The following is a 16,559-nucleotide window of genomic DNA, read 5'->3' as shown; positions in this document are numbered from 1 at the left end:
GCCTACATGGAAGGGTTAGGGGCCTACAGGGAGGGGTTAGGGGCCTACATGGAAGGGTTAGGATCCTACATGGAAGGGTTAGGGGTCTACATGGAGGGGTTAGGGGCCTACAGGGAAGGGCTAGGGGCCTACAGGGAAGTTTCATGCTGAGTGGCCTACATGGAGTGGTTAGGGGCCTACAGGGAGGGGTTAGGGGCCTACATGGAGTGGTTAGGGGTCTACATGGAGGGGTTAGGGACCTACAGGGAGGGGTTAGGGGCCTACAGGGAAGGGTTAGGGGCCTACAGGGAAGGGTTAGGGGCCTACATAGAAGGGTTAGGGGCCTACAGGGAAGGGTAAGGGGCCTACAGGGAAGGGTTAGGAGCCTATATGGAAGGGTTAGGGGCCTACAGGGAAGGGTTAGGGGACTATATGGAGGGGTTAGGGGCCTATGTGGAAGGGTTAGTGGCCTACAGGGAGGGGTTAGGGGCCTACATGGAAGGGTTAGGGGCCTACAGGGAGGGGTTAGGGGCCTACATGGAAAGGTTAGGGGCCTACATGGAAGAGTTAGGGGCCTACATGGAGGGGTTAGGGGCGTACATGGAGGGGTTAGGGGCCTACAGGGAGGGGTTAGGGCCCTACATGGAAGGGCCAGGGGCCTACATGGAAGGGTTAGGGGCCTACATGGAAGGGTTAGGGGCCTACATGGAAGGGCTAGGGGCCTACAGGGAAGTATCACGCTGAGGGGCCTACAGGGAAGTATCATGCTGAGGGGCCTACATGGAGGGGTTAGGGGCCTACATGGAAGGGCTAGGGGCCTACATGGAGGGGTTAGGGGCCTACATGGAAGGGTTAGGGGTCTACATGGAAGGGTTAGGGGTCTACATGGAGGGGTTAGGGGCCTACAGGGAAGGGCTAGGGGCCTACAGGGAAGGGTTAGGGGCCTACAGGGAAGGGCTAGGGGCCTACAGGGAAGTATCATGCTGAGTGGCCTACATGGATTGGTTAGGGGCCTACAGGGAAGGGTTAGGGGCCTACATGGAGTGGTTAGGGGTCTACATGGAGGGGTTAGGGGCCTACAGGGAGGGGTTAGGGGCCTACAGGGAAGGGTTAGGGGCCTACAGGGAAGGGTTAGGGGCCTACATAGAAGGGTTAGGGGCCTACAGGGAAGGGTTAGGGGCCTACAGGGAAGGGTTAGGAGCCTACATGGAAGGGTTAGGGGCCTACAGGGAAGGGTTAGGGGACTATATGGAGGGGTTAGGGGCCTACGTGGAAGGGTTAGTGGCCTACAGGGAGGGGTTAGGGGCCTACATGGAAGGGTTAGGGGCCTACAGGGAGGGGTTAGGGGCCTACATGGAAAGGTTAGGGGCCTACATGGAAGGGTTAGTGGCCTACAGGGGGGGGGTTAGGGGCCTACAGGGAAGGGTTAGGGGACTATATGGAGGGGTTAGGGGCCTACATGGAAAGGTTAGGGGCCTACATGGAAGGGTTAGGGCCCTACATGGAAGGGCCAGGGGCCTACATGGAAGGGTTAGGGGCCTACATGGAAGGGCTAGGGGCCTACATGGAAGGGCTAGGGGCCTACAGGGAAGTATCACGCTGAGGGTACTACAGGGAAGTATCATGCTGAGGGGCCTACATGGAGGGGTTAGGGGCCTACATGGAAGGGCTAGGGGCCTACATGGAGGGGTTAGGGGCCTACATGGAAGGGCTAGGGGCCTACAGGGAAGTATCATGCTGAGGGGCCTACAGAGAAGTATCATGCTGAGGAGCCTACAGGGAAGTATCATGCTGAGGGGCCTACAGGGAAGTATCATGCTGAGGGGCCTAAAGGGAAGCATCATGCTGAGGGGCCTACAGGGAAGTATCATGCTGAGGGACCTACAGGGAAGTATCATGCTGAGGGGCCTACAGGGAAGTATCATGCTGAGGGGCCTACAGGGAAGTATCATGCTGAGGGGCCTAAAGGGAAGCATCATGCTGAGGGACCTACAGGGAAGTATCATGCTGAGGGGCCTACAGGGAAGTATCATGCTGAGGGGCCTAAAGTGAAGAAGCATCATGCTTGGGTGAATGCCTTGCACTGACAATGCCTGAAGCTCTAACCATCTGAACTGTGATTGGCTGACTTAGTTATAGGAACTTATAATTAATTATATTGGGACAATTGACCATTTTGAGAAACATCACAATTGGTACATTTATTATGTATTTCTAATATATCTACTCAAATTAGAAATGAGCTGTAATGCTGTCAGATTGCAATTCCTTTATGCTACCATATTTACTTAGAGTGCAAAGTGACTGCTCAGTGCACTGTAGCCTAATATTATAATGCATATTATTTGTCCAGTACTTTGGGTGAATGCGCAAAGTGGGCTACTGTGGAGGTGAAAATGTCCCTCCTAGCACATGACGTTACACAAATCCTAGCACATGACGTTACACAAATCCTAGCACATGGCGTTACACAAATCCTAGCACATAACGTCACACAAATCCTAGCACATGACGTTACACAAATCCTAGCACATGACAGCCTAGAGACAAAGAAAGCAGGAATAATTCTTATACCCAAAACCAAAGAAGGACTCTCTTTACCTGGACAACTGGAGACCATTACATTTAAGTCATTTAGCAGACGCTCTTATCCAGAGCGACTTACAGTAGAGTGCATACATTTTATTACATTTTTTTACATACTGAGACAAGGATATCCCTACCGGCCAAACCCTCCCTAACGACGCTATGCCAATTGTGCGTCGCCCCACGGACCTCCCGGTTGCGACAGAGCCTGGGCGCGAACACAGCCCAGCCTGGGCGCGAACCCAGAGACTCTGGTGGCGCAGCTAGCACTGCGATGCAGAGCCCTAGACCACTGTGCCACCCGGGAGGTAGTTAAACCAATCACGTTGTTGGCAACTGACTATAAGTTACTAGCCCAATGTCAATATGCCAATAGGCTGTAAAAGGGCCTTGAGGATATAATCAGTGGAACTCAATCAGCCTTCATTAAAGGAAGGAGAATCCATAACCGTATACGATTTGGTTTTTAGATATTTTAGATTACAGTGAGTTCATAGAAGATTGTGGCTTTATGTAGATTTTGAGACTTTAGAACCCAACTTTGTATTTAGAACTCTGTAAAGTTTCTGTAAAGTTTCTGTAAAGTTTCTGTAAAGTGATAAGGATGATGTATGAGCATTTCGGTGGCTATGAGTAATGGCACATCCCCCCTCGTTTCTCTATCGCTAGAGGAATTAGACAGGGTTGTCCGATCTCCCCTCTTTTATTTCTTTTAGACACAGATTTACTAGCTGTATCTCTTAACAATTCTGAGAATTTAAAAGAGATCTGTATTTTTTTTTGGTAAAGGTATAAATATCAGTCAATTTGTAGATGATGCTGTCCTTTTCCTAAAGGATAGAGCAGCTATTCCATTGGCTATTGACAGAATCATCACATTGTCTATGGCCTCTGGGTTCACTCTTAACCTTAACAAATGTGATCTCATGCCAATTCATTGCTGTGACTCTGTCAACATTGCCTCCATACCTGTTAAAAAGGAAGTTAAATATTTAGGAATTGTTATCACTAAAAAAAACGTTTCAGATAGAGACTCTTTAAACATCGATAATAGGATTAATTCCATGAGAGAAGTCAGTGGCTGTCACGCGGGACTAGGTGGGTGCAGGAATCAGGCGCAGAGAGAGTTCCACTGGTGGTATAGAGCACCGCCCGAACAGGCAGGGGAGCCAACTTCGGCGGAAGTCGTGACAGTGGCTGCAACGTGATATCTCAATTTTGGGTCGTATTCTTTTGTCCAAGACAGATGGTTTATCTAGAATTATTTACCAAAGTCAGTCCCCTTTTCTTTCTTCTAATAACATTACAAATTCTGTTATATTTAGATTTGTTTGGAGGAATAAAATGCATTATATTTGGAAATCACAATTAGTGAAAGACTATGATCGTGGAGGTTTACAGGCTATTGTTTTTGAGTCGTTAGTGGGTGCTTTTAAAATTAAATAGTTGAAATTACATCTGTCTAATCCTACCTCTATGCGGTATCATATCCCTAACAGTCTGTTTTTAAGAAACTTGGTTGACTTAAATTCCAAATGACATGTGATTTTGACCCTCCAAAATTACCTGTGAAATTGTCCAAGTTTTACCAGCAAATGTTATTTTTCTGGAAAATGATTTTTCAAACACAATTTTTTTCTCCACAAAACATTGATTTGGAATAATAGAGTTATTCAAAGGAATAGGAAATCCATTTTCAAAGGCCTTTTTGACAAGGGTATTCATTTTGTATGTGATTTGGTAGACAACACCGGGGAGTTTTTGATGTTTCGTGAGTTCATTGGTAAATTTCAGGTTAATATTACTCAGAGAGAGTAAATTAAGGTTTGCAAAGCAATTCCACTTCCTTTACTTGGACTTATTATGAGGTTGTTCCCTCTTCTCCAAGTTTACAAATTAATGACTGGAATCTTTTGGATAAATAATGTGACAATAAGTGGATACGATTGGCAGTTAATGAAGTAATTTTTTTGGTGATTATAATTCAATATATTGCTATGGAAGTGACCAACCCATGCTATGATCAAAAGCCTGTTACTTTACTTGTCCAGTTATCCCAAAAGTTAAAGAAACTAATTTAAAAATATTTTATTCCATCTACCCTGTTAATGATTTCTTGCACAAAAGATTCAATTTTGACAAAAATGTTTTTTTTGTTCCTCTGATTCAGAATCTATAGAGCATTTCTTTTCTTCATCCTGCCATTCTAGTAAACTATAGATTAAAATTCATGAATGGTTATGTATAAAATCTCCAGAATTACCTATGTTTACCTTTGATGATGTTAAATGGCATTATGCTTATCCTTGTAATTCCGATCATAACTATTTTATTAACATTATTCTCTTGGTCAAAATATTATATTCACAAATTTAAATGGAGGTGGAAAAAATCCTTATTTTGTCTTTTTTTTTCTTCCATTGAACCGTTACAATTTTATAAATCCCTCAAACTTGTGAAACTTAAAAAGTTGGAAAAATTATTAGAAGTTATGTTTCTGAATGTCTGTTAATGTCACGTTCTGACCATAGTTTGCTTTGTATGTTTGTATGTTTTATGTCTAGGTTGTCTATTTCTGTGTTTGGTTAGGGCGTGAGCTGGGGTGGGCATTCTATGTTTGTATTTCTGTGTTTGGCCTGGTATGGTTCTCAATCAGAGGCAGCTGTCGATCGTTGTCTCTGATTGAGAATCATACTTAGGTAGCCAGTTTTCTCACTATGGGTTGTGGGTAGTTAATTTCTGTGTCTGTGTTTCACCATACAGAACTGTTTCGGTTGTTTGTTTGTGTTTTTGTTATTTTGTTCTGTGTTCATTTAATTTATAAAAAATATAATTATGGACACTTACCACGCTGCACATTGGTCCGATATATCCTACTCCTCCTCCTCAGAAGAGGAGTACCGTTACAGTTAATGTCTCATTGCCTTGTCACATATTAATGATGTTGGGGGGGGGGGGGGGGGGGGTTTGCCTGGTGTATTTGGTGTTCTATTTTTTCCATTGGTGTGTAATATTGTTATTATTGTTGCAATAAAAGAAAAATAAGATAAAATAATAAAAAAAAGAAAACAGGAAATATTTTTGCCAGCCCTTTCACTTGGTACGTTTTACACCAATTATAGTGTGTAATACATTTCAATCACACTATTACCAACAGTGACTTATAAAAATAGTAAATGACATATTTCTTGTTGAAAATTGTGTCAGTGGCTCGCCACTTTTCTTAACCCAAGCTAGCTTTTTAGCTACTCTTGTTTAGCAACCCCATCAATGCAATTTAAAAAAAAAAGTTATGTAATAGTTATCATGGTTTCGTAGCCTCTATTATCTTCAATGTTTATATTTGCACCTGAGTGTGTAAGCCAGATCACCGCTGTGTGTCATGTTGCATCGACCGGTGGAGAGAAAGATGGGGTCAGCTGTCGAAGAGGACGGATTAACATGTCGGAGAATACTTGATATATATCGCGGCTTCACCAGCGCACGGAAGCACATAAACTCTGATTTAGGAGAAAGGTTTCCGGGTATGAAAGAAGAGTGCATTAACTGTGAAGAAAACTGTGATGATGATGCATTTTGCCTACATCAAATCAAATTTATTCATAAAGCCCTTCTTACATCAGCTGACATCTCAAAGTGCTGTACAGAAACGCAGCCTAAAACCCCCAAAACAGCAAGCAATGCAGGTGTAGAAGCACGGTGGTTAGGAGAAACTCCCTAGAAAGGCCAGAACCAAGGAAGAAACCTAGAGAGGAACCAGGCTATGAGGGGTGGCCAGTCCTCTTCTGGCTGTGCCGGGTGGAGATTATATCAGAACAGGGGCCAAGATGTTCAAATGTTCATAAATGACCAGCATGGTCAAATAATAATAATCACAGTAGTTGTAGAGGGTGTAGCAAGTCAGCACCTCAGGAGTAAATGTCAGTTGGCTTTTCATAGCCGATCATTCAGAGTATCTCTATCGCTCCTGCTGTCTCTAGAGAGTTGAAAACAGCAGGTCTGGGACAAGGTAGTAACATGGTAGTAATGGTAGTAATATAGTAGTATCCTCGTAGTAATATAGTACTATCATTGTATTAATATAGAAGTAACATGGAAGTAATATAGTACTATCATTGTAGTAATATAGAAGTAACATGGAAGTAATATAGTAGTATCGTTGTAGTAATATAGTAGTAACATGATAGTAATAGTAGTAATATAGTAGTAACATGGTAATAATGGTAGTAATATGGTAGTATCGTTGTAGTAATACAGTACCAACATGGTAGTAAAAGTAGTAATATAGCAGTAATAGTAGTAACATGATAGTAATAGTAGTAATATAGTAGTAACATGGTAGTAATGGTAGTACTATGGTAGTACCGTTGTAGTAATATAGTAGTAATGTAACAGTATAACTTTACGTCGTCCCCTCGCCCCGGCATGGGCGCGAACCAGGGACCCTCTGCACACATCGACAACGGTCGCCCACGAAGCGTCGTTACCCATCGCTCCACAAAAGCCGCGGCTCTTGCAGAGCAAGGGGCAACACTACTTAAGTCTCAGAGCAAGTGACGTAACTGATTGAAATGCTACTAGCGCGTACCCGCTAACTAGCTAGCCATTTCACATCCGTTACACTCACCCCCCTTTCAACCTCCTCCTTTTCCGCAGCAACCAGTGATCCGGGTCACGGCACCAATGTAACAGTATAACTTTACGTCGTCCCCTCGCCCCGACACGGGCGCGAACCAGGGACCCTCTGCACACATCGACAACGGTCGCCCACGAAGCGTCGTTACCCATCGCTCCACAAAAGCCGCGGCTCTTGCAGAGCAAGGGGCAACACTACTTAAGTCTCAGAGCAAGTGACGTAACTGATTGAAATGCTACTAGCGCGTACCCGCTAACTAGCTAGCCATTTCACATCCGTTACACTCACCCCCCTTTCAACCTCCTCCTTTTCCGCAGCAACCAGTGATCCGGGTCACGGCACCAATGTAACAGTATAACTTTACGTCGTCCCCTCGCCCCGACACGGGCGCGAACCAGGGACCCTCTGCACACATCGACAACGGTCGCCCACGAAGCGTCGTTACCCATCGCTCCACAAAAGCCGCGGCTCTTGCAGAGCAAGGGGCAACACTACTTAAGTCTCAGAGCAAGTGACGTAACTGATTGAAATGCTACTAGCGCGTACCCGCTAACTAGCTAGCCATTTCACATCCGTTACACTAACATGATAGTAATAGTAGTAATATAGTAGTAACATGGTAGTAATGGTAGTAATATGGTAGTATCGTTGTAGTAATATAGTAGTAACATGGTAGTAATAGTAGTAATATAGCAGTAATAGTAGTACCATGATAGTATTAGTAGTAACATGGTAGTAACATGGTAGTAATAGAAGTAACACGGCAGTAATAGTAGTAATATAGTAGTAACATGGTAGTAATAATAGTAACATGGTAGTAATAGTAGTAACATAGTAGTGGCATGGTAGTAATAGTAGTAATATAGTAGTAACATGATAGTAATATAGTAGTAACATGGTAGTAATAGTAGTAATATAGTAGTAACATGGTAGTAATATAGTAGTAGCGTGGTAGTAATTGTAGTAACATGGTGGTACTAGTAGTAACATAGTAGTAACACGGTAGTAATAGTAGTAACATAGTAGTAACATGGTATTAATATAGTAGTAATATAGTAGTAACATGTTAGTAATGCTGTAGTACCATGGTAGTAATATAGTAGTAACATGGTAGTAGTAGTAGTAACATGGTAGTAATATGGTAGTAATAGTTGTAATATAGTAGTAGTAGTAATAGTAGTAATATAGTAACATGGTAGTAACCATAGGAACACGGTAGTAATAGTGGTAACATGGTAGTAGTAGTATTAGTAACATGGTAGTAATAGTAGTAATATAGTAGTAATATTAGTAGTAACATGGTAGTAGTAGTAGTAGTAACATGGTAGTAATAGTAGTAGTGACATGGTAGTAGTAGTAGTAACATGGTAGTAATAGTAGTAATATAGCAGTAATAGTAGTAATTTAGTAGTAGTAGTGGTAATATAGTAACATGGTAGTAACCATACTAACGCGGTAGTAATAGTAGTAACATGGTAGTAATAGTAGTAGCATGATAGTAATATTAGTAATATAGTAGTAACATGGTAGTAATAGTAGTGACATACTAGTAACATGGTAGTACTAGTAGTAACATGGTAGTAATAGTAGTAACATGGTAGTAATAGTAGTAACATGGTAGTAATAGTAGTACCATGGTAGTAATAGTAGTAATGTAGTAGTAGTATTAGTAATATAGTAGTAACATGGTGGTAGTAATAGTAGTACTATTGTAGTAGTATTAGTAATATAGCAGTAACGTAGTAGTAATATAGTAGTAACGTAGTAGTAATATAGTAGCTTCATTGTAGTAACATGGTAGTAATAGTAGTACTATAGTAGTAGTATTAGTAAGATAGTGGTAACATGGTAGTAATAGTAGTACTATTGTGGTAGTATTAGTAATATAGCAGTAACATAGTAGTAATATAGTAGTAACGTAGTAGTAATATAGTAGCTGCATTGTAGTAGTATGGTAGTAATATAGTAGTAACATGGTAGTAATAGTAGTAATATAGTAGTAGTATTAGTAATATAGTAGAAACATGGTAGTAATAGTAGTACTAGTGTAGAAGTATTAGTAATATAGCAGTAACATAGTAGTAACGTAGTAGTAATATAGTAGCTTCATTGTAGTAATATGGTAGTACCATAGTAGTAACATGGTAGTAATTGTAGTAATATGGTAGTAATACTAGTAACATAGTAGTAACATGGTAGTAATAGTAGTAATATAGTAGTAACATGATAGGAATAGTAGTAATAGTAGTAACATGGTGGTAATAGTAGTAACATGGTAGTAAAATTAGTAATAGTAGTAACATGGTTGTAATAGTAGTAAAATAATAGTAACATGGTAGTAGTAGCAGTAGTAACATGGTAGTAATAGTAGTAGTAACATGGTAGTAGTAGCAGTAGTAACATGGTAGTAATAGTAGTAATAGTAGTAACACGGTAGTAATAGTAGTAACATGGTAGTAATAGTAGTAACATGGTAGTAATAGTAGTAATATGAGGCAGGTAATATAATAGTAACATAGTAGTAACATGGTAGTAATAGTAGTAACATGGTAGTAATATAGTAGTAATAGTAGTAACATGGTAGTAATAGTAGTAACACGGTAGTAACATAGTAGTAATAGTAGTAACATGGTAGTAATAGTAGTAATAGTAGTAATAGTAGTAATAGTAATAGTAGTAATAGTAGCAGTAGTAGTAGTAGTAGTAATAGTAGTAATAGTAGTAGTAATAGTAGTAATAGTAGTAATAGTAGTAGTAATAGTAGTAATAGTAGTAATATTATAATAGTAACATGGTAGTAATAGTAGTAATAGTAGTAATAGTAGTAGTAGTAATAGTAGTAATAGTAGTAATAGTAGTAGTAGTAGTAATATTATAATAGTAACATGGTAGTAATAGTAGTAATAGTAGTAGTAGTAGTAACATGGTAGTAATAGTAGTAATAGTAGTAATAGTAGTAATAGTAGTAGTAGTAATAGTAGTAATAGTAGTAATAGTAGTAATAGTAGTAACATGGTAGTAATAGTAGTAATAGTAGTAACATGGTAGTCATAGTGGTAATATAGTAGTAACATGGTAGTCATTGTAGTAATATAGTAGTGACATGGTAGTAATATAGTAGTAACATAGTAGTAATATAGTAGTGACATGGTAGTAATAGTAGTAATATAATAGTAACATGGTAGTCATAGTGGTAATATAGTAGTAACATGGTAGTCATGGTAGTAATATAGTAGTGACATGGTAGTAATATAGTATTAACATGGTAGTAATAGTAGTAACATGGTAGTAATAGTAGTAATATAATAGTAACATGGTAGTCATAGTAGTAATATAGTAGTAACATGGTAGTCATAGTAGTTATATAGAGGTAACATGGTAGTATTAGTAGTAACATGGTAGTAATATAGTAGTAATAGTAGTAACATGGTAGTAATAGTAGTAACATGGTAGTAATAGCAGGAATATAGTAGTAATAGTAGTAACATGGCAGTAATAGTAGTAACATGGTAGTAATAGTAGCAACATGGTAGTAATAGTAGTAACATGGTAGTAATAGTAGTAATATAATAGTAATAGTAGTAACATGGTAGTAATCGTAGTAACATGGTAGTAATAGTAGTAATATAGTAGTAATAGTAGTAAGATGGTAGTAATAGTAGTTATAGTAGTATCATGGTAGTAATAGTAGTACTATTATAGTAACATGGTAGTAATAGAAGTAATATAGTAGTAGCATGGTAGTAATAGTAGTAACATGGTAGTAATATAGTAGTAACATGGTAGTAATAGTAGTAATATAGTAGTAACATGGTAGTAATAGTAGTAGCATGGTAGTAATAGTAGTAATATAGTAGTAACATGGTTGTAATAGTAGTAACATGGTAGTAATAGTAGTAATATAGTAGTAACATGGTAGTAATAGTAGTAATATAGTAGTAACATGGTAGTAATAGTAGTAATATAGTAGTAACATGGTAGTAATAGTAGTAATAGTAGTACCATGGTAGTAATTGTAGTAATATGGTAGTAATAGTAGTAATATAGTAGTAACATGGTAGTAATAGTAATAACATGGTAGTAATAGTAAGACATGCCTCATTATATGAAGTAAAACATCCAGGTTTTACCAAGAAACAGGACAAATACAGTGATGCTAATGACGGGCCTGACTGTCTTCTGGTAGATGGAAAGGCTTTCCCAAAAACATTCTCTATTAAACGTTAGCTAGCTATGTTACGTTCCCCAGTTTCTGTGTTCTGTTTTGTATTTGAGTGTGTGTTTCAGGAGATGGCTTCCTGAAGTACTCCCCAACCAGCTGATTGGTCAACCCCAGGCTAATTGGTGATTGGAGCTGACCCCGCCCCCTCGTCAAGAAGCAGCTGACTCTAATCACCATTGCCACCTGAAGATAAAAGCCAGTGTTCTCCCCAAGATGAGATAAAGAGTAGAGAGAGATGAGATAAAGAGTAGAGATAAAGAGTAGAGATAAAGAGTAGAGATAAAGAGTAGAGATAAAGAGTAGAGATAAAGAGTAGAGATAAGGAGTAGAGAGAGAAGAGATTGAGAGAGGAGATTGAGAGAGGAGATTGAGAGAGGAGATTGAGAGAGGAGATTGAGAGAGGAGATTGAGAGAGGAGATTGAGAGAGATGAGATAAGGAGTAGAGATTTGGAGATTGAGAGAGAGAAAAATTAGATTGTGATATAGTGTTGGTTGTGTATCATAAAGTGTGGTATGTACTGTTGTTGTTGGTAGCAGTTTTTCTATGTCCGGTGTTTGAGTGTTTGTGAAATCGTTAATAATTACTCTGTTTCGTTTGTTCCCAGGGGGGAAGGAGAAGGCACTTTGGGAGTGTTTAGGGAAGAGGCCCGAGGGCATACATATACCCGTAGTATATTTACTGTCTAGGCACACTAGGTAAGACCTGGGCGGACCACCCCCTGTATTTTGGTTAGGGCACCAGGCGGTGTTAAGTTAGGTAAGTTAAGTGGGTAGGCAGGTTAGATAGGAGAGGGGGAACTTTGATATTTACTTTCTTTGCTTTGGTTCCGTCCAGCCCCTTTTCCCCATATTACCGTGTAAGAAAATAAATTCTAGTAAACGGTAAATTCTGCTTTTGTGTCATCCTTACTCGCACCTACAGTCCATACCTCTTGCGCTTCAGAGAGTTGAGTTGTAGCAGGGAGTTGCGTTCCCTCTTCTCAGAGGCGTGCGTAACAAGCTACAACGTAGCCTTTGGCCTACCTGGCAGAATGATATTGTGATTATTTGCGTCAATCCAGTGGCCATTTGTTTTGCAAAAACCATCGCGTGCAACTGAAACACTGCTAACCATACAACAGCGCTAGGTGGCTGTGCTACTGAAACACTGCTAACCAAACAACAGCGCTAGGTGGCTGTGCTACTGAAACACCGCTAACCAAACATCAGTGCTAGATGGCTGTGCTGCTGAAACACTGCTAACCAAACAACAGCGCTAGGTGGCTGTGCTACTGAAACACTGCTAACCAAACATCAGTGCTAGGTGGCTGTGCTACTGAAACACCGCTAACCAAACATCAGTGCTAGGTGGCTGTGCTACTGAAACACTGCTAACCAAACATCAGTGCTAGGTGGCTGTGCTACAGAAACACTGCTAACCAAACAACAGTGCTAGATGGCTGTGCTACAGAAACACTGCTAACCAAACAACAGTGCTAGATGGCTGTGCTACAGAAACACTGCTAACCCAACAACAGCGCTAGGTAGCTGTGCTACTGAAACACCGCTAACCCAACAACAGTGCTAGGTGGTTGTGCTACATAAACACTGCTAAACAAACAACAGTGCTAGGTGGCTGTGCTACAGAAACACTGCTAACCCAACAACAGTGCTAGGTGGCTGTGCTACAGAAACACTGCTAACCAAACAACAGTGCTAGATGGCTGTGCTACATAAACACTGCTAACCAAACAACAGTGCTAGGTGGCTGTGCTACAGAAACACTGCTAACCAAACAGCAGTGCTAGGTGGCTGTGCTACAGAAACACTGCTAACCAAACATCAGTGCTAGGTGGCTATGCTACAGAAACACTGCTAACCCAACAACAGTGCTAGGTGGCTGTGCTACAGAAACACTGCTAACCAAACAACAGTGCTAGATGGCTGTGCTACATAAACACTGCTAACCAAACAACAGTGCTAGGTGCCTGTACTACAGAAACACTGCTAACCAGAGAACAGTGCTAGATGGCTGTGCTACAGAAACACTGCTAACCGAACAACAGTGCTAGGTGGCTGTGCTACAGAAACACTGCTAACCCAACAACAGTGCTAGGTAGCTGTGCTACTGAAACACCGCTAACCCAACAACAGTGCTAGGTGCCTGTACTACAGAAACACTGCTAACCAAACAGCAGTGGTAGGTGGCTGTGCTACAGAAACACTGCTAACCAAACAGCAGTGCTAGGTGGCTGTGCTACAGAAACACTGCTAACCAAACATCAGTGCTAGGTGGCTATGCTACAGAAACACTGCTAACCCAACAACAGTGCTAGGTGGCTGTGCTACAGAAACACTGCTAACCAAACAACAGTGCTAGATGGCTGTGCTACATAAACACTGCTAACCAAACAACAGTGCTAGGTGCCTGTACTACAGAAACACTGCTAACCAGAGAACAGTGCTAGATGGCTGTGCTACAGAAACACTGCTAACCGAACAACAGTGCTAGGTGGCTGTGCTACAGAAACACTGCTAACCAAACAACAGTGCTAGATGGCTGTGCTACAGAAACACCGCTAACCAAACAACAGTGCTAGGTGGCTGTGCTACAGAAACACCGCTAACCAAACAACAGTGCTAGGTGGCTATGCTACAGAAACACTGCTAACCAAACAACAGTGCTAAAGGGTAACTACCCCCCAAAACATTTATTTTCATTTTTTCCAGACATTAAAAGTGTTATCCTGATGTGATATAAGCATTGTAGCGGCAGGTATCCTAGTGGTTAGAGCGTTGGACTAGAAACCGAAAGGTTGCAAGATCGAATCCCCGAGCTGGCAAGGTAAAAAATCTGTCGTTCTGCCCCTGAACAAGGCAGTTGACCCACTGTTCCCCGGTAGGCCGTCATTGAAAATAAGAATTTGTTCTTAACTGACTTGCCTAGTTAAATAAAGGTTAAAATAAAATAAAATAAATTGTTATGGGCTTAAACATGCAATTTTGTTTTTCTACAAATAAAAGTGACAACCCTTGAATAGTTTTGAAAAATCAGAAACCTGTGAATTTCTGACTCAGTTGACAGCGTCATTTGTCTGTTATAATAGCAGACCCATTAGCCTACTTACACAGTACAGCTTGGGTTGGCCTGGATGTGAAATACCAAATGGGATTTTTATCATTTTAGGTCATTCAGAGTGTATATCACTAATTCTCATAGAATTGTTCACAAAGGAGTGCCTTTCCTTCAGGAGGCAGACCGTTTGGGAAATGTTTGGCAAAATCAGAGTATAGCCAACTCCCATGGCACCACTGTGTGTGTGTGTGTGTGTGTGTGTGTGTGTGTGTGTGTGTGTGTGTGTGTGTGTGTGTGTGTGTGTGTGTGTGTGTGTGTGTGTGTGTGTGTGTGTGTGTGTGTGTGTGTGTGTGTGTGTGTGTGTGTGTGTGTGGCTAGGATGCTCCGTTCGCCCATCGCTAACACAAATATTTGTTGACTACCAGGTTCATTGAATGATGAGTAATGGAATTGTACATAAGCTGCTCCCTGTGAACCGTTATATATTAGACAGTCTCTGCTGTGACGTGAACGGATCTCATTAAGACTGGATGGAGGTCATGCAGGAGATGTGTATTAGTGACGGGCCAGTGGAGCCTCTCTCTCTCACTCTATCAGCCACAATAAGCAGTAGGAAGTCTGTTATCCTCTCCTCTCCAGCTGAACAGCTCCAGCTCCACTGTTCTACCCCTGTGGTCACAGAGGACAGGCGCTCTGCCATAGACTGTGGTACCTGCCTCACAGCCTCCATGGACAGGTGCTCTGCCATAGATGGTGGTACCTGCCTCACCACGTCCATGGACTGGAGCTCTGCCATAGACTGTGGTACCTGCCTCACAGCCTCCATGGACTGGTGCTCTGCCATAGACTGTGGTACCTCCTATCTATAACAGAGTGGAGAACCCTCTAGGTTCTATAACAGAGTGGAGAACCCTCTAGGTTCTATAACAGAGTGGAGGGCCCTCTAGGTTCTATAACAGAGTGGAGGGCCCTCTAGGTTCTGTAACAGAGTGGAGGGCCCTCTAGGTTCTGTAACAGAGTGGAGGGCCCTCTAGGTTCTGTAACAGAGTGGAGTGCCCTCTGGGTTCTATAACAGAGTGGAGGGCCCTCTAGGTTCTGTAACAGAGTGGAGGGCCCTCTAGGTTCTGTAACAGAGTGGAGGGCCCTCTATGTTCTATAACAGAGTGGAGTGCCCTCTAGGTTCTGTAACAGAGTGGAGGGCCCTCTAGGTTCTGTAACAGAGTGGAGGGCCCTCTAGGTTCTGTAACAGAGTGGAGGGCCCTCTAGGTTCTGTAACAGAGTGGAGGGCCCTCTAGGTTCTGTAACAGAGTGGGGGGCCCTCTAGGTTCTGTAACAGAGTGGAGGGCCCTCTAGGTTCTATAACAGAGTGGGGTGCCCTCTAGGTTCTATAACAGAGTGGAGTGGCCTCTAGGTTCTGTAACAGAGTGGGGTGCCCTCTAGGTTTTGTAACAGAGTGGAAGGCCCTCCAGGTTCTGTAACAGAGTGGAGGGCCCTCCAGGTTCTGTAACAGAGTGGAGTGCCCTCTAGGTTCTGTAACAGAGTGGAGTGCCCTCTAGGTTCTGTAACAGAGTGGAGGGCCCTCCAGGTTCTGTAACAGAGTGGAGGGCCCTCTAGGTTCTGTAACAGAGTGGAGGGCCCTCTAGGTTCTGTAACAGAGTGGAAGGCCCTCTAGGTTCTGTAACAGAGTGGAGGGCCCTCCAGGTTCTGTAACAGAGTGGAGGGCCCTCCAGGTTCTGTAACAGAGTGGAGGGCCCTCTAGGTTCTGTAACAGAGTGGAGGGCCCTCCAGGTTCTATAACAGAGTGGAGGGCCCTCCAGGTTCTATAACAGAGTGGAGGGCCCTCTAGGTTCTGTAACAGAGTGGAGGGCCCTCCAGGTTCTGTAACAGAGTGGAGGGCCCTCCAGGTTCTGTAACAGAGTGGAGGGCCCTCTAGGTTCTGTAACAGAGTGGAGTGGCCTCTAGGTTCTGTAACAGAGTGGAGTGCCCTCCAGGTTTTGTAATAGAGTGGAGGGCCCTCTAGGTTCTATAACAGAGTGGAGTGGCCTCTAGGTTCTGTAACAGAGTGGAGTGCCCTCTAGGT

Source organism: Salvelinus fontinalis, chromosome 21, assembly GCF_029448725.1.
Source record: "Salvelinus fontinalis isolate EN_2023a chromosome 21, ASM2944872v1, whole genome shotgun sequence".
Taxonomy (NCBI): Eukaryota; Metazoa; Chordata; class Actinopteri; order Salmoniformes; family Salmonidae; genus Salvelinus; species Salvelinus fontinalis.
This window is presented reverse-complemented; position numbering follows the sequence as displayed.